We start from the raw sequence: 19,977 nt of genomic DNA on the forward strand, positions 1-19,977 counted from the left end.
ACAATGGCTGTAACGTCTGGATGCACTCATGTGATCATTTACATTTATCAAATGATTACAGGTTTAGGTAATAAATACCCGACGTTTTTTGAACAAGAAATTATCGAAGTCAAATGTGCTTTTTCAGTCTTTTCTACGGAAATTTGTGCCTTGAAACGGTATGTAATTTGCATGAAATAGGTATGTGACAGGCATTTCCTTCCAGCAGATATCAAGCTTAACTCGACAAAAGGAAACAGACTGACAGGCAAAACAAATACATGAAGTATCGCTTATATCAAAGCAAAGAAAGCAATAAGTCGGTTATTGAAAGTTATTGAAAATGCAATTAACTCGTTTGAAATTTACCATGCGTTCTTTCCTGCAAATGAACGTTCTTTAGTAATTATGACAGAACCTAATTAGATAAATCACTTATTATATAATTTGAAATTCGTTTCGCCAACAACTTCAGTGACTTGCATAAAGATGTAACTTGCGTATTAACTTTTAGGTGAAAAACTTCAAAACCTTAGAACGGCCCATCCGCTTAGCTCAGTAGGGAGAGCGTTGGTCTACGGATCGCGGGGTCGCGAGTTCGAACCCCGGGCGGGGCGTATGTTCTCCGTGACGATTTGATAAAAGACATTGTGTCTGAAATCATTCGTCCTCCACCTCTGATAATTCATGTGGGGAAGTTGGTAGTTACTTGCGGAGAACAGGTTTGTACTGGTACAGAATCCAGGAACACTAGTTAGGTTAACTGCCCGCTGTTACATGACTGAAATACTGTTGAAAAACGGCGTTAAACCCAAAACAAACAAACAAAACAAAATCAAAACCTTAGAGATTTGTTGCACATCTAATTTGCTGTTTACATAGGTTTAGCATTCCATGTGCTGTTGAAACATATTGCAACATTGTATTATAGACTCCATAGTGATGATACTTATCAGATCTTTGTGGAAGTTGAATACGGTCTTCCATTTAAATAGGAAATCTGAAGCCCGTTCTGGGACATCTGAAATAATAGACTCTGCATCAGATTCTACACGGAATTTACAAATCAAATAAGTTAATGATACTGTCTGATCCATTAAAACCCATAACTGCAGTTCTCGATATTGTTTTAAATTCTAGATCTTTCAACTTGTGTACTCTATTGGAAGAAGAAACCTTTGAGCTTAGAAAATAGACGGACTTTGTTTTAATAATTTTAGTGACAAAATGCAATAACCATAAAAACTTCTTGTGTGAATGTTTGTACCATGGACAATTAAGAATTTTTACTTTCAAAAATAATATGTACATGTACATGCACGTGCTTTTTTCTGCTTACTAAAATATTCCGGGAGTTCTAGTTGGATCAAGTAGGAAATTAATGACCGACCATTCAAAACAAGATTTCTCTATTACCCTAAAGACCTATAACTCTTTTTTAATTATGTAATATATCATTGGAAGTGACTTCTTATTTTAAAACATTGCAGAAAAGTGTTGCTATAGGTATGGTCCTCCGAGATTTTGGAGTACATTCAATTGTAATGTAATAGTGTTCCGCGTAAGACGGCGCTAGAGTCATGGTAGTGGTTGGTACATTTCTTTACCTCTCATGAACAAATTCAAATGAATCTAAACCTAATGTATTATTGTTTGGTTGCGTTCTATGCTTCAGAGTTATGTTCTTACAGATTTTATTAAAAAGTAAAAGTTGAAATAACAGTAACAGTAATACGAAAGCCCGGTGGGACTTCCGACTTCCGACTTCGCACTTCAGACTTTTCATATTATAAGTGTACGGAAGTCAGAAGTCGGAAGTCGGAACTTGGAAGTGGCAAGTCAGAAGTCGGAAGTCAGCAGTCTGAAGTCGGAAGTCAGAAGTCGGAAGTCGGAAGTCCGCAGTCTGAAGTCGGAACTCGTAAGTCAGAAGTCGGAAGTCAGAAGTCAGAAGTCGGAAGTCAGAAATCAGAAGACGGAAGTCACCACCGGTCTTTCGTACAGCAATTTATGATTTCTATCTTTCTCAACCAAAACATGTGTTATTATTTTGAACGTATTAGAGGGGTTAAAGACCACGTGTGCTGTCGAGGCTTTTCATATGGGGCGATTTATCAGCTGACTTGTCTCAAATCACTGGCTTTACTTAGGCGCGCATATTTGACCGATGTAAAGCTCAAGTCATGCCATTTTAAAAGCTAGAAAGTCGTCAAATGACCTTACTTGTGTCATAGAAAATTACTTTCAAAATAATTATATTGAAGCCTAAATGTCATACCCACTGAATTTTAAAACTAGATTTAAAATAACTAGATTAAATCTAGATTTGAAAATAACTACCACATTATTATCGAAAACTTGTCACAATGCTTGGAATGGCTATGCACTTAATTGAAAATTGAAAGGACTGAGTGTTCGCTATTTACCTGATAAAACTGTCCTATGACCGTGTAACACATCTCAGGTAGCCTACCTTTTTAGAATTATCTGAAGAATAGAAACACTTGACTTCCAACTAAACAATTTGCAATTGAGATAAATGTCAACTATTGAGTTGTCGGAGATAAACTATGGCGTGAACGATTGAACCCGTAATCCTTTGCAGTCATCAAATTAAAAAGAAACATTATGCTATTAGTGTCGATGATTCCTTTGAACTTGTCTCTTTGATCTTGTGATTTATAACTATATTCGAGATTCGCGGGGATTGCAGATGAAATACGCTAGTTAAACATTTTATGATTTTTTTTATATTTAAAAGCAATTTTCAAAATTGTTGTTTCAAAATATAGTACGGGCTCGAATATTGGAGGCGATCAAATATTTCAGATATTTTAGTATTTGAGTAATGAGCATCACATTAATTATACATTGTCAAATATAATCTCAGGAATACGACAATTCTGAGATCAGGTACATGTAAAAATGAAAGAGTAAATAGAGTAAATTTCCCGGAGGCAGAGAACACAGCAAAAACTATTTTTAGAAACGGCGTCTTAAGGTATTGGACCCCTAATAGTAATGCTTGGTATATTTTTAACGTTGACCATGTTTCGCACTGTGTTGCAAATTTTAAACAGCTTTTACCGTGCCGTTTTATGTAAATTTTGTATAATTTATGGTATTTCCTCAAGCTCAAGTAGAGACACATTTCAATGTGATGGCCACTATCTAAAATGTTTGCAGAGAATTCATAACAGCATTAATTATGATAAAAGAAGCATCAAACTATTGTTAAACAATTAAAAAACACAAAATAAAACTGTAAATATCACTTTTTTAGGATGCCTCAAGTAAACAGATTTAATGAGATGGATTTCTAACTCCAACATTGAAAAATTAAGGTCGAATCCTGTGGGTCTGTTTTGAATTTTGCTCACTTCATTCAAAAATAACCTTAGGACAGAAGTAAAACCTACCTGCATTTTTTTGCACAATATGTAATCTAAAGAATGAAGGCAAAAAAGAGAACTTTTACCGCGTGTAACTCAGTAGTTTTGTTTAAAGATGTCTAACTCTACCCCTCCTGGTTCAGAGGTAAATTCACTTTCAACAGCAAGAAATCGCTTATAAAATGACAATTTTCCACTTTTGTACAATACATCTATAATAAGTCTTGAAAGAAGTAAAAATGTACTAGAAAAAAGTAAAATATGGAAAAAATTGGTCTCAGTGGGGCATGAACCTACGCCCCTCCCCTCTGAAAATTGCAGTCAAAGCGGGTTTATGGTAGGATTTGAATACTCTTCAAAAAGGAGGTACTCTATTACGGGTCCAATACCTTAATGGGTTTTTTGGCATCTAACATGAACTATTGTCGATTGTTTTTGCATATCAAGCTCTCGCGGCAATATTGACTTACGTTTTTGGTACGTGGCATTCCATACTGCCGCAAAAGAACAGATCTTTTCAGAACAAACGGAGTATGCCAAACTCCCATAGGATAAATACATAAATGAACTGAAATGCCAATTATTATTTCGGGTTTCACTGCCTTGAAGTCGGGTATTTGTGAGTTCTTACTTGACAACGGTTTTGTTTGGTGTTTGTCTACATGTAGCTTAACTATAGAAGCTATGTAAGTGTATACGTGTATTTTAAACCGGGTATCCTTACAAAAGATTCAAATTTGTCAATAATTGGTACCAGAATGTACAATATTATTGTTCACACCGTACGAACTCGATCATTTTTTTTCTTTCCTGTTTACTTACCTTCAAACATAAACTAAATAATTCACTTAACTCTGTCCCTAAATACTTGCTTCCATCAACGTTCGAATACGTGTTATCTAATACACAGTCAAATACTTTCAAATCATATTCTAAAATACGAGTAATTTTTGAAAGACCTGAACGATTTCAATCGCTGTGCCAACAGCATCGCAAAACCTTTCATTCTGTTTCTCAATTTATTGAACAACCCTGATGAACCGTGCAGTTGTTAAGAAACGATTTCAAAAATGGCAAGCAATATTCTTTGCTGCTGTCTTACAGTGTCAAGTCAAAAACAATAAGGCAAGCAAAAATAAATAAAACTGTATAGAATATCAGACTTGAGACTCGTAATTTTAAAAATTAATCCCAGCAAATATTGTTTTTATACAAATAAAAGGTACTGTTAGCCAATGGTGATAGTCAGGTCGATAAAAATAAGGACTTGAAGGTATGGAAGTTTGCAACACATATGTAAGTTCATATTATATAATCTTTTGTCAAATGGTTGAAGTACGAGTTTTCAAAATCGTGTTACAAGAAACGAACTGTTTATAAAAAAGCTGAGTCGTTTCTTAATTAAGGGAACAAAGAATAAAATATTTTATTCAATATTTTGGAAATGGTGTTTCAAAAACTTTCTGTGATTGTTGCTTTGGTTGCTACTTTCATCCATAGGGACCTATCAGGATTCTTTTTGATTTTTTTTTCAAGTAATTAACTGCATTAACCTTCGCTTGTGATTCTGTTTTCGCATGTACCTTGGTCATGTTTTATGTTATATGTGACGTTCAAAATGTTTCAAATGTGTATTTAATGCTTTCAATTGAAAAGGAATATACTTTTACACTTACGTCCACCTTTTTATCGAAATTAATTATTAAAAAGGAATATTTCTGCACAAACTTTTGCAAGTAAAGTCGTATCTTTCTCCATTCAGCAGTATTTTATAAAGTAATAAAAAGTACAGATTCACCTAATAAATGATAACACATTTCAGATTGAACTACCTTCCGTTCAGTAGCAAGTGAGGCTGGGACTGTTTCTGTTTCAATAAGTATTTTAGCTAGAATCACCAAACCTCATGCAATTATTTAATAGCGCACTTATAAATTTATCTCACTTGACCAAATAAAAGCAGAGTTTTCCGGTTGATTTTGTCTGAAATAAGGATTTTTGACTTTTTTCAAGTAAATTTTGATGGATGTTCATGAAACTTTACATAAATGTCGATCACTATAGGGCAGTGGTGATTGTGTGTATGGATCTCTTCAGTAACCAGAGCTATTTCCATGTGACTATTATACAATTCATAAATTCTCACACAACAAAGTTATCCATTGATTGATTTTCATCACATTTAACACAAATATAGATCACTTTAGAGCAGTGCTCATCTTTCATCAGGATCGCTTCAGTTACGACAGTGTTATTGCTCTTTAATTGTTTTAAAATTCATAAATTCCGACAAAACAAAATCACTTTTTGACGGGTATTCATGAAATTTTATACTAATATAAAGCCCTGAAGGGCGGAGTATTTCTACTTGATTTGGTTAATTAAATAAAAAGAACCAACAAATCATGGCACAGTCCTATTATACATAACTAGATATTTTTCAAAATATAGTCCCCACATTTACAAAAACAACCTGTTCTTTTTTGGGTTGGGTTGGGGGTGGGGGGGGGGGAGGGGGTATTAATTCATTCAACTTGATTGTCTTAAGTAATATTTACCAAAAATGCAGTTCTCCATACTTTAACTCTGTGTTGCTATAATTTCTGGTAAATTGAATTTTTCGAACTTTATCTATAACAGTATTCCCCCTAACGCCGGGGCGTAAGTTATGTTGCACGTTTTATTGCCTCTCATGAACTGACTCGATCAAATCTATCTTGTTTGCTATTATTTTGATTATTTGAGTTATATGCTTCCAAACTGACTCGATTAAATCTATCTTGTTTACTATCATTTTGATTAGTTGTGTTATATGCGCCCAAACTGACTCGATCAAATCTATCTTGACTGCTATTATTTTGATTAGTTGCATTATATTGATTTTCTTATGGATGTGGATGGTTTTGAAATTAGCTCGTATAACTTTTAAGTCTCCTATCATTAAAGGAATTATTTTCTCACTTCCATTTAATTTGACTTCAAGCAATGTCATTATAGCCATCATGACAGAGATTGCTTCAAGATTGTTTTAAAGACACCACAGTCAACTGCCGGGTGAGATTGTAAACTTGCGTGTGATAATATCAATTTGAAAGTTCATTTTTTCTGCAGGAAGAAAAAAAGTCTACTTAGTTAAACTTTCCGAAGATGTCTACCTTCCATTAAAAGTAGAGGAAGAGTAATACAGAATGATTATTTGAAAAAAGTAAGATTTGCCGTCGGGACTACAATTTGTCTATCTTCAAACGGTTCCAAAAAGTGTGTGGATGGTACTTTTAATACATGTATGTTTTTAATATCAAGGTTATTGACATGAGTAAAGAAACCCACATCATGAAGCTGATAATATCATTTTAAGATATTTCTATGCTGAATATAATCATGAGAATGACTCAATCTTGCTAGTTAGGTGAGTTGATACTAGAGTGTTCGTAGTTTGGAATCAAGTTTTTCGCATGGAAAACACGATAAAATGTATCTTCCTCTTCCTTTTAAGTACATAACAATAAATTAAATAGAAACTTGAATACTTTCCCTGTACACAGATTCATATAAAGAAAAAATTAAACTAAATGGGTTATTGGTGTATCTATTCATACCCATTGTTTGTTTTAATGATATCTCTACAAGCTACCCGTCCTGTAAACTACAATGTGTCATTAAAGGACATACAAATTTGAAAACAATCGTTCGGTTGGTATAGAACTTTGCCGTGTAAAACGGACATGTCTTAAATGACGCCCCTTTATGCAGCACGATATTGATCAAAAAGCACATTCCTATTTTTATTTGAATTTTCTGTGGCTGTATTTAAATTTCAGTAATGGTCAATAAACCGAGCGACAACTTAATCTGTGTATGAAATTTTAGAATTTCAGCAACGTACAATGCATCCATTATTGCAATCTGTGCTATTTCAATCTTCTCTCAGATGACACTGATTAATTTTGGTCGATAGAAGAACGATTGGGTCTGTAATGGAAGCTCTAATCTCCTTTAACGTGTGGATTTTATGAAAGTGTAGAGATATCATACAAGCTGTTTAACGTATTTGCTATCGTTTCGCCAATGAATGATTACACCTTTTTTCAGATTTATTTTTATGCTCAAAATAAATGAGCCGTGCCATGAGAAAACCAACATAGTGGGTTTGCGACCAGCATGGATCCAGACCAGCCTGCGCATCCACGCAGTCTGGTTAGGATCCATGCTGTTCGCTAACAGTTTCTCTAATTGCAATAGGCTTTGAAAGCGAACAGCATAGATCCTGGCCAGACTGCGCGGATGCAAACGCACTATGTTGGTTTTCTCATGGCGTGGCTCAAATCTATTTTCACTGTGATGTAATCGTTTACAGGAGGGTCTTTCAGTATCCTTTGATATTTATGCTCAAAATAAATCTATTTTCACTGTGATGTAATCGTTCACAGGAGGGTCTTTCAGTATCCTTTGATATTTATTTTCAAAATAAATCTATTTTCACTGTGATGTAATCGTTTACAGGAGGGTCTTTCAGTATCCTTTGATATTTATGCTCAAAATAAATCTATTTTCACTGTGATGTAATCGTTTACAGGAGGGTCTTTCAGTATCCTTTGATATTTATTGTTTTGTGAATTTTATAGTTCTGTTGATTTTCATCCGTTGTAGAAATTACATACAACTTTTGCTTAAATGCAATGGAAAGTAAGTTTATCTTATATACACCTGCCAATTTAGATTTTGTACAGCTTTACTAAAAATATGTGTAATTATTTTGCTAGATAACTACACACAGTCGCAATGCCTCATTTGATATAATTTGTATAGTTTCTAGATGTTTAAAAAGACGTAAAAATAACTCAGTATATCTTTACAATTCTACTAATTAAAACGAAAATACACAAAATGCGAGACTGAAAATTGCATAATACTTTTACAGAGAAATACGTCGGAAATTAATTTTTTTCAGGCCAATTCATTTATCTTTAAATCCTGGTTTCATTAAAGACTCTCAGATTTGATATCACCTCAAGCAGAATCATTAGAGCCTTAATGTCAGATATTGTTTTATGACTACTCAGCGATGTTGCAATTTAACCTGAAGGAGAGCTCGTGAATATTTTTGTATTAGACGGTTTTTACATTATAAGTTTTTCTAGCAGCCGATCCTAAAATATTTTCATGTATCCAGCAGTTAGACAATCCCTGTGTCCATATTCTTAAATAAGTCCTTTCATTTACTTGAAATATAAAGAATAATAGGTAAGGGTAGATTTTTCGGAAGCATAGGGCACCAAAAACACAGCCTCAGAGCCACGCATTTGCCAAGTAGGCTCACAACAAAAAGAAGCTGTAATGGAAAATATTACAGACGGGTTGCTTCAAAAATCTAAAAAGTACATGTAAGTTTATGCCAAACATAGATAGAGGGGATGGAAGTGGTAAAGGGCAAAAAAGGGGGTTGGGGTGTGGGAAATCGAAGAGGAAAGTAGAACAAGAATGAGTATACAAACGGAATGCTACGTTCCTTAATCACAATTACACTACAACGTAAACCACAATTATAGCGCAGACGTTCATGTACCAAAGATAAACACACAACCACACCCAACCAACTAACTAACATAGAAAAACAGACAAGCAAGATAAAAGAACACAGTAGGGCACCGCTTTAGACTCACAAGCACACAAACACACTCTTATAAGTAGGGAAAAAAACAATCATGTACCGCCTCCTTAGGATTCCGGCAGCCAAAATAAAGGGGAGCGACGAAAACTAACTCAAAGTAAAGGGGGAGGGGATGCAAAAAGGAGCGCAAATGCAATGGGAAAGGAGGGAAGATAAGTCAAATTTAATAAATTCCATTTAACACAAATACTTATTTTACATTAAGTGTAAACTTCATTTGCCCTTAACATTTTATTGGCGCACTTGCTTCAGTGTCAAAATCCTTAATGGTCTAACTTTTTATCAATTTTATTATTTAACCGTCTGCGGATTTATAGAATCGACGTTTGCATTCCCATTACAGTCACAGACCTAATGAAGGACAACACATATGACAATTAGGCTCAAGATGCTATTAATGAATATTTATTTAGTAGGTGTTAAACATTGTATTTCTTTTGTTTTCTGAATAGAAATGTTCTTCGGGAAGGTAAAAGTACATCTTGTGCGGTCTGCATATTTTTTAAGATTCAAAAAATTTCGCAGAGTTTGGTGTACGATATAAGTAATCATGATATTTCGAAAATTGTTCATAGATGTATTGTCCATTTCATCTTTATAAGCACGTAGGTAATTTGTATATTTTAAAGAGTTAAATCAGTTAAGATCCAGGACATTACGAATGCATAAAATTAGTAAACTTTGAATCATGTTATGATTTTTTTCTACGGAACTACTTTGTCGGTAAATAGTTCATGTTGTTATGGTACTAAGTATAACATATCCAAAGTTAAAAAGTTTCTTGTATCTTTTTATTTTCTGTCCGTTGTGAACCACATTTATATATCCAATGTCAACAGCGTTTGCAAAGTGTAGTAGGGTATTTGCAATATAGCTTTGACCAAAAGTAGACTGAATTACTGGCAAAAAGTTAGCTTATGATTTTTGTAGAAGGTGCTTCGCTTTGTTGATTTTAAACGTTTTCTTATCAAGCAAAAGATTGTATTCAAGCATGATGGGTATTGATTTCATTTCGTTAAGCAAACTTTAGGGTGGACCACAGGAAATAAACAAGTAAATGTATGCTATATGAGCTTTCAACTTAGACTTGGATGAATAGATTGTAAATGGAACCCGGATATCTTGACGTAGTTACATACCTTTTAGCAAGAAGAAGAAGATATATAACTCAGACAGCATGTTCCATCAAAGTACCACTTCAGATGGTTTAGGAGTTTAAAGCTCTTGAACACAGTTGGAGGTACTTGACATATTTTCACAGAATCGAAAAGCGTATGAAATAGACTAAAGATAATTTCCTACAAATAAACTCGTGGTTGTTTTTTCATGACCTCCCATGAACAGACTCCATAAAACCGAATCTGCTCTTACTCTTCTTGGTTGCATACTTTGCTTGCAAAGGATCATTTTACATATTTTATTAACAATCACAACAGCAATCTTTAAGTGCCGTGTGGCGATCATAAAAAGTCTACTCGTGTTGTTATATTATCTGGTCCTTTGGGATCATGGAGTCCATTTCCTTGATGCATAATAGAGTTAAGCCAATGCTCGCTCGTGGGCCTGGAGATGTTGCACATTTCATTACCTCTCATGAACAGAATCAATCAAACCGAGTCTGCTTGCATTCTTTGCTTGCGAAGAATCTTTTACAGATTTTATTGCATGAACATATATTAGTCGAAACACAGGCTATAAATACTTTATTTTGATCAAGTGTTGATATATTTACTAGTCCTTGTGGGCGATGGAATCCATTCATATGTTCCATATGATCTTATTTTGATACTCACTCTGAAAATTTCTAGTGAGAATTGTGTGTTTATATTCTGACTTGATGAGTGTGACTGTGGGTTTGTTTTTCATTTCATGTCATAAACTGCGTGACATGTTGCAATTTATATTTTGTGTCTGTGTAGAACGTATTATGTTTATACGGAATAATTCTCATAGGGTGCTGCAACAAATTATAGCATAGCAACCTGTCTGTTGTTGCACAGAAAAGTTTTCTTTGCTGGAAACAATTTGATATTTGATTTTATTTCTTTTGACTTTGATAATATTTTTCTGACTAAGAGATCTAAATTTGTAAGAGACCGGTATTCATAAATAACAACCTACGTATTACACCACACACTAAATAAACAGACCGTGCAATTTTAATTTTATATTTTGTGTTATTGGTTTAGATGTATTTTGTTAAAAATAAATTAAACAACTTTTGTCCATATTTTGAACTTCAGTCACTGTCGTCATACTCTCTGTATACGAAACATTTTGTTACATGTTTTCGCTTGTAAAATTACTTTTTTTGTTGGTTTTAGGGGCAGTTATAATGCCCGTTTTCGTAGCTACGTATTTATAAATATCACAAAATATTACCAATATATCATTATTTAACATTTTCGTCTTTAATTTATTTCTTCTTTCATCCTTTAGGTTATCCGCTTTTATACCAATGCAAATATAAAGATTTAATTTTAACGGTTTAACAATTGAACGTCAAGCAGTTTGCTAAATGGAGTAAAAGTCAATTCAATTAACACCTAATTATAAAAAAATGACAACATTTAATGCATTGCAGTTGGAATATTGAGAGTATCAACGTACATTTTGTAAAATAAGAGTTAAAATGGCTCTTTTACAGATCGATTTAAGATTGAGGAGAACTTCCTGTCGGTAGATGTCGGAAGAACTGCTGTGTTTTAAAGTACAATGAAGAAAATTTATGAGATCATAGAATATCGGATGAAGTGATAAGTTCTGTTTGGTATTTTGTTTTGTAGATATACATGCAATTTGTTCTGAATGAAGAAAACATGATTTGTTGTGATCAAAAATACAGATATTGTTATTTCTTTGTAAAATATATTTTGTGTACATTTTTCGAATTAACAATCATAATTTGATGTAAGTGGTGGGCATAGTAAGGGTCGTAATCTCTGTTGGCCTTTTTTGTAAAGAGTGCTACCCAAAGAAACGTCAGTTGTTGAACTAATTCTTGGATTAATTATTATGTAACTACTGGTGAACCAGCCTATGATGTGTCGTTATATTTTAATTGTTTTGTTACCACTTGTGACAAAAGGAGCTGTTTTCCGCGTGACAAACACCGTGGTAGGTATAATTAAATGCTTTAATTTCTATTTAGACACACTCTGATAAATACCGCTCGAATAATTCCATTAAATAATTTCCTTTAGTTTTTAATGTGTAACAGTCTTTATCATGTTTATAAAATTGTTATATCTTACATGTCTGTTTATCTATGTGAGTTTTAGTTATGTGTTTGTGTTTGTGTTTGTGTTTGTGTGTGTGTGTGTGTGTGTGTGTCTTCTGTAAATGAGTGTCTGCGTTGCTGTAGTTTACGTTAAAGGGTAACTGAGATTAGGGGATGTAGCATTCCTTTTTGAATATTCATCCTTCTTTCACTTTCCCCTTCACCTCCACCTCCCTTTTTACCCAATACCCCTTCATTCCCCTTTTTCTATGTTTTGCATGAAATGAAAATGTACTTGCTGGATTTTCGAAGCATCCCGTCTATGCTTTTTTTCCGTTTTAGCTTCTTTTTGTTGTGGGCCTACTTTGCAAATGCGTGGCTCTGAGGCGTGTTTGTTGTGTTCTGTGCTTCCGAGAAGTCTACCCGTACCTATTATCTTTTATAATGTTTCTAAACAATTATTCATTTTGATAAGTTTAATATATCTATACTGGCCTCAGTTATCACTGTAACTGTAATTTAATAACAAACAAACATTTATTTTACATGCACGTTTCATAATATATAGTGTATTGAAGCATTTAAGGAGTGTATAATGTAGAATTGGAAAAAAAGCAATACTTATTATTTGAAAGTTCTGAAGCCTGAAAGAATCACTACTTACTACACTTAAGCTTGTTATACTTTTTACTGAAGTAGAAGTAATACATACGTTGTATATTGATATATCGTTAGCCTTGTCTCAGTTTGCGAGTGAAATAAATCTTTCAGAACTAGTTATCTTAGTCAAAATACTGTCAAAATATATACAATTTATATTTCAACTATTTAATTTCAACGTTGCTTTTGCGTCAGATCCTTCCAAGATCGTGTACCTTTCGGAGTGTTAGCATTGTCTTAGCTGTCGAATTATTTTACTTTGCCTATGTTTCTATATGTAAATTTCCACATTCATAGAGGAGGCCGCGTACTTGTAACATGAATGTTCTTTGAACTTGTTTCTATTTATCGCGTTATATTGCACATTTCGTCATTAACTTAATGTAAGTAACAATTTATTCATCATAATATATGTTATCAATGAGAGTAATTGCTTGTTTTGATAGAAATGAATGTAACCAGATACAGGCAGCTAGCTAACTATTACTATGATATTGATAATATACGTTCTTTTTCTTTAAGTAATAAAGCAACCATTTTATGATGGATATTATTTTAGCTTTATGTCAGAGCAAGGAGATAACACTTAGTATCTTGTAACGGTCCCTAAGGCGTGATTTTTTTTACATTCTAAGAACAATATGCCTCCAAAGAGTTTTTAGATGCGTCCTTAAAGTTGTGCATCTACTTTCGCAAAATAAACCAAGCTAGAGTTACCTTGTGATTTTAACACATGCCAACAATCAGGTATACTTATTTTTAAGCTGATTATTGTTTTCTTCCAATTTTACTCCTGTAAGTATTCAAATTTCAGTTTGTGTTGAAACTTCTAGCACAGCCCTTACAGTTCCATTCCGTTTTTACATCAAAATATGTATCATCAAAGTAGCTGTGCAATCAATGTAGACGGTAAAGTAAATATCTTGTGACACCATTTTACGTTGCAAAAGAAAATATGCTTAAATATGCAGCTGTATAGTATGAATTGAAGTTATCGAGGTGATATATATTTATGTGTATATTTGAAGTCCATTTCTTCGAAGATCGCATTACTTCTGGTGTTCCTATAATATGTAGGCTGATGTTTTACGTGAATATAATATCAATAAATCGTCAATATTAACGATAGTTTAATTAGGATTAACGTGAATGTAGATTAATGCTATTGTGAATATACCTTTTCAAAAGTTATTTTAAAATCATAAAATGATTTAGAAATTATACTTGTAATCTGTACTTTTATAAGTTTGTAGTTATTTTGATTAGATGAGTTTAAATTATATATAAGCATAGATTCATATTATTTGTAAGAGAAGACACAATCGTTTGATTGTTGGCATAAAACACAGATAATGAAATAATCAAAGCTCTAGGTATGAAACTCTTGGTATATCAACTACCAGTTGTTGTCATTTCTAATTTTGTTTTATTATTTTAATACTCGAAAAGATTACAACTAAACCATGCTTTGTACCTTCTAATTACTACACGATAGGATTTTATATTGTAATGTTAATATTTCAATATGTTACAAATCAAACAAATGAAATATTTACTAAATGAATTAACAAGGTTGGGTAGTTTTTGGCCGCTCAAAAACAAAGATGTACTTGACGAGGTATCTCGCCAAGTATGTGAATAAAGTAACCGGAAGGAGACCAGGCGCGTCTTGCTAAAATTTGCAAACTATTACAATGAAAAGCTGCACTGTCACATAATTTACACTCTCATAACGTGGTAGCAACACTGGCTAATTTCAACATAACGTAACTCTGCACTGTCGGACATAACGAGGTAGCAATACTGACTAACTTAAACATAATGTGGCAATTCCGCACCTCAAGTAACAAGGTATGTAGTTACAGTACCGCCAAGTATGGAATAAAGTCAACATACCAAGACCATGCGTGAAGGAAAGCGGTAAGTTGCATGCTAGAGGGTTGATAACGCAATACAAAGCAATACGCAATACAAAACTAGATTTCCCCAGGTACTATGGGCAAAACCTATTCAACCCTAGCCACATAACAACATAAGAGTAACCACATAAGAGTAACACACGCCGAAAATACAGTGCTTTGTAAGTTCTCGCCAGACAATAGATGTATTTTTATGAAACAATATTTATTTCCAAATTATACTTATCAGTTTATTGTAAACTAATGTAAGCAGACACGCCTGATCACCTTCCAGTTTATAGAATTTTCCTATATGAAAATAGAGCGCCGTTAATTATGAGATACAAAGAAAAGAATATTGTTCGCAAATATGTCTACATAAATGACCTTCAAATATTTCTCGGTGAGAAGATATACAGTCACATTGATCTATTTTCTCAAAAGTTCAGTGATTGTCTATGTCACATTTGATAGTACTTATCACATTTTAAATGAATGCACAAATCACATGTAATTTAAACAAGAACTTCCAGGAACAGTTCGGTGATTGTCTATTTCATCTTTAATAGTACTCATCACATTTCAAATGAACGCACAATTACATGTAACTATAACAAGAATATCCAGGAACATTAATTCACATGCTAAAATGATCTCAAAAGAGTTTATTGGTTACTACACACTTTCTTCATATAATTGTCCTGGAATCGCCGGATATCCCTTCTCGCAGCGATAGGTACTGGCATAATGTTCCTGTGTATACGACTGTGCATTCTTCTATAAGGCCTTTTGTCAACTATTCTGAGAAGTTGCCTGTAAGCATAAATACTACAGAGAAACAGTCAACTTGTCTAAGTTATTAAAGTAACAAGGTTAATACATTGTATTTTGAACATATATTCTTACAAAAACTGGAATATGTCTAATCTCATTGTCAATGTGACAAAAACGATTTCTAGTACAGGGGTGTGGCGGGCGGGTAAGTTTTCTCTTGATTCAACCGTGTAGCAATACAAAGTGAACGAAGCGCACGGGTTTAGCGGTATTTATAGTAAATTACCTGTTCATGCGTATAAGCTTGAGACCGGTTTAAAGTACGCCGGTACCCAGAAGATAAAGAAGAGCTACGGAACCAGTTATTCATCGATAATATTTTGCTTAGCAACCAATAACGTGAATTCTCGAAAATAAATAAAATTATTTTTGTTCAAAATAATTTACATTATATTGAAAATACAGGGTATTTTGTATAATAATGTCTGCAGAAGTCCGAAAAATTGTGACTGAAACACAGTATGTGTTCATAAACAAGCAGCTTTCTTTTTGGCCGCCATAATAGGATTGTGCACATACGTGTTGCAACAATCAAATTACCAGGCACATTTTATTAATACCTTTTGATGTAATACAACCTAATTGTTGATATTTCATTTTATTTAACAGGTTATTACAACTGTTATGCATACAACGTTTCAGTTTTAGCATTATACGAAAATGATGTTTCTGTGCATAATAAAGTATATGAAGACCAACCTCTGTGATTGTTCCTGTTTAATTTCAGCGTTTAAAACATGACTGGGTTTTCGTTGCTTATGAAAGTGAAGACCAACCATTTGTTTTATTCCTGTAATATTGCAATAATAATAATAATAAAAACAACGTCTTGAATAATTCCTGTATTTTCTTGGAAATGAAACGTGAAACATTATGTGTTTAAAAGTATGAGAATCAGCATAGAAACGCATGTCACTCGATAGCGAAACAGAGGAAATTATTCCATAAATGATTGCTCTTTTAAGCAATACGCAATATAATGGAAAAAATCAGTGAATACGGATGTTTACTTAATTGTACGGGTCTTTGTGAACAGTCACACTATATCCTAAAGCTTTTAACCAATGTTTTCAAAAGGTCTACTGGACAATACGTAATGTTCTGGTCTGAGTAGAGATTGTCAATCTTTTGTAAATTTCAATATACTCCAATGCACAACACATGTCAAGCTTTGATTTTTCTTCATGATGAACCGTAGTTTTTCCTCTTGTTAATTTTTAGTTCAGTGTGCTGCTTGGAACAAAAATCAGCTTTCTGAAAATTAGTGTTTTCAAAATTACAATTTTTCCTTTTTAGATAGAATCAAATGACAGACTAAAGAGTACTATATTTTATAGATTAGAGATGGTCAGTCACATTTGAGCAACATTTTCTGACATTTTTCAGTTTTCATTTATTCTGTTACAGATTTATATAAGGAACAAAAAGACCCATTGCATACAGTTAGCTTCCTATTGGAAATGTATGATTTATTACTTTTTTTGAAATTGTGTAATTATCTCCCTTTAATACAAGTGTTTAAAAAGTGGATTATTTCTTTTAATTTGAATATAATTTCTAGTTTTACATTTGCATTTGATATATATTGGAAAATTTCAACTATATGAAACAAAAGGCAAGTTTTGAAACAACGTGTAGCTTCGGAATTAATTTATTTTAAATCTACCTTTGTTGCGCAACCAAGATAGACGAAGCGAGGTAATAGTAATTTTATAAACTTGCATTTTTTATAAATTTGAGCAAAATATGTTCTTGTCAATGCAAATCTTTTACAACTCTGATACAGTAGAAATTATATTCATAACGTTCTTTAGTGTGTTTATTAAATTTATAATAAAATATGCTAAAATAACGATATCTTGGTTGGCCAAATATAATTAACCATCTTTAAACACAAATACAAAGGTTTGATTCGGTCGTGAGAAGAAATTCGTGTTCTTTATGAGCTGACAATGTTGCGCTTTGACGCTTTAGTATTGATTACTAATTAAAACATACTTGTTGATAACAGAATCATAAGAGGGAGAAAAGAGACATTTAATGTATTGAAAAAAACATAAAAAGATGGCTAAATCTAATTATGCGATAATTAGTTCCGACTACGTGACTGTAAAGGATTAAGCTATACTTTAAAGTAGCATCTCCTTTTCATTTCAGAATGTCATGCAAGAAAACAGTGACAGAAGATATTCAAAAATTGAATCCTGGTCAATTTGTTTAAAATGATTTCATTGGAATAAGTAAGCTATCAAATTCTCTAAACATCAGAGTTAAGTTATAAAGTAAAACAAAGGCTTTCCAAACATATAAACATTCTTATTTATTTTACCTTCTTGCTTAACAAAGAACAAATTCTCAAACATACATCTAAATTTAAGAATGAAATCAGTTTCAATTATTGCAATTTAAACGTTTACAGGTTTTTTTAAATGTCATCCGTTTTATCAGTCATGTTTGTGCAATCAAGTGAAATTTGACTTATTCGAACACATTTTAGATTTTCTTTTATAATATATAAACAAAAAAGGATTTTACCGTGTATTGTCTTGTCGATTTAAACGTGTTTCGCAAAATAATGAACCTACGTTTGCCTTTTCCGATTTACTCCTTCCGTGACGCCTTAAAAGGATTCCAGACTGGTATCCATTCCTGGTGTAATTCGAACGTGTGAGAATGAAAATAGATTTTAGATTTGCGTGATTTATTGGCAAATAAAACAATTTTTTGTTCAGGTGCGTCGTAATTAATCACTCAGGCCGAAAACGGCGCAGCTGAACAAAAAGTCTGTTTAATTTGCCAACATAGCACGCAAAACTAAATTATCTTATTCCCAAATATAATATTTTATAGTAAGTCCATATGTTTTTCTAACCTGACATATGAAAGTCAGGTTAATAATCAAAGGAAACTTGCGTACTTTGTCATTGTAAGAACTAAGGGATCCAACTGAACTAAGCAAGTCAATACAATACGAGTAACATCAAATTGACAATATGTGAAGGATTTTTATTTTGCATCCACTATTTTGACTGTATATCCCTTACCCTGCACATGCAATTCTGGTGATGCAGATGACGGTTTGATTCACAAGTAAAATCCTAACATAAAATCATATTTTATGAAATTGTACCACTCAGTATAATATTATTTCTAAATAATTGACATCACTCCATTCTCTTTCAATAAGAAGTAATTAGCATGGACTAAAAACCTAGTTTCATTTCAAAAAGTAATTGGATTTTCCCGCTTTATAACACTGATACAGAAGGATTGGCGCTATAAAATTATTTATGCGATATAAATGTTTGCGTATAAATACTTTCTCTTCGTGTTCTTTCCATGTTACAGAAACGCTCTTGAACGCAATGCACAGTACTTGAAAGTTTCTCCCGATTCAGTACAATAAGGATAGTTTACAGACATGTCACTACTTTGAAAGTGTTTCAAGGATTTTATTCTATTTTTCGCATTTGCGTTAATGGTTTTTTATTAATTTGCATCTTACATTCAGATATTAGGCAGCTTACGTATCAGCCGACATGCAGATGTCATGTAAACAGTGTTTGCACATTCTTGTAGAGTATTTGTAACAGAGGTTTTGACAAACGTAATTATTTTCTGAAATATAAAGATATCTCCACGTGCTTTTGACAAACAAGTTATCATCGACTAAAAAGGAAAGGACACAGGTCTTTGTGTTACTTTTTTTCGTTTAATTTGTTTTTCGACCATGCTATTTATTTAATGACTTTTACTAAATTTGTTTTTGAAGAACAAAACCTTAGGAATCTATGTGACCCCCGAGGCGGGTATTGTAGGTAGCGTTTCTGTCATATATTCGTACCTATATGTTTTCCTTAGAATAGAGAAGATAAAACGTGATAGGTTTACAAAAGCATTGAATTGTTTCCTTTTCTATGTGACACTTTTTAAATTCTAGATTTATCGGACTTGTTTCATTCCGCACGTATTTGGGTTGACCACATAACAGACGAAAACAACTTTTTGTTCAAACTATACAGATGACGTTTCCTAATTCTTTTTTCATTTCAACTATGTACATGATCTAGGGAATTAATATAAAACATAATATGAAACAGTTCATTTTATAGAATTAAACATGTTATATAATGTTATATGACATTGTACATTAGAAGAATGGACATATTTAATCTTAACCATGAGGCAATAAAATATTTATCTAGAAACCATTTTTGTCAAAATGTTCTCTAGTACTGAATACTATTCTTTGAGTTATTATATATTATTATTATAAGCAAAAAAGTATCGTTCATCCTACCTATCATTCTTCAAGTCCATGTCTTT

Source organism: Mercenaria mercenaria, chromosome 15 (genome assembly GCF_021730395.1).
Source record: "Mercenaria mercenaria strain notata chromosome 15, MADL_Memer_1, whole genome shotgun sequence".
NCBI classification, from domain to species: Eukaryota; Metazoa; Mollusca; class Bivalvia; order Venerida; family Veneridae; genus Mercenaria; species Mercenaria mercenaria.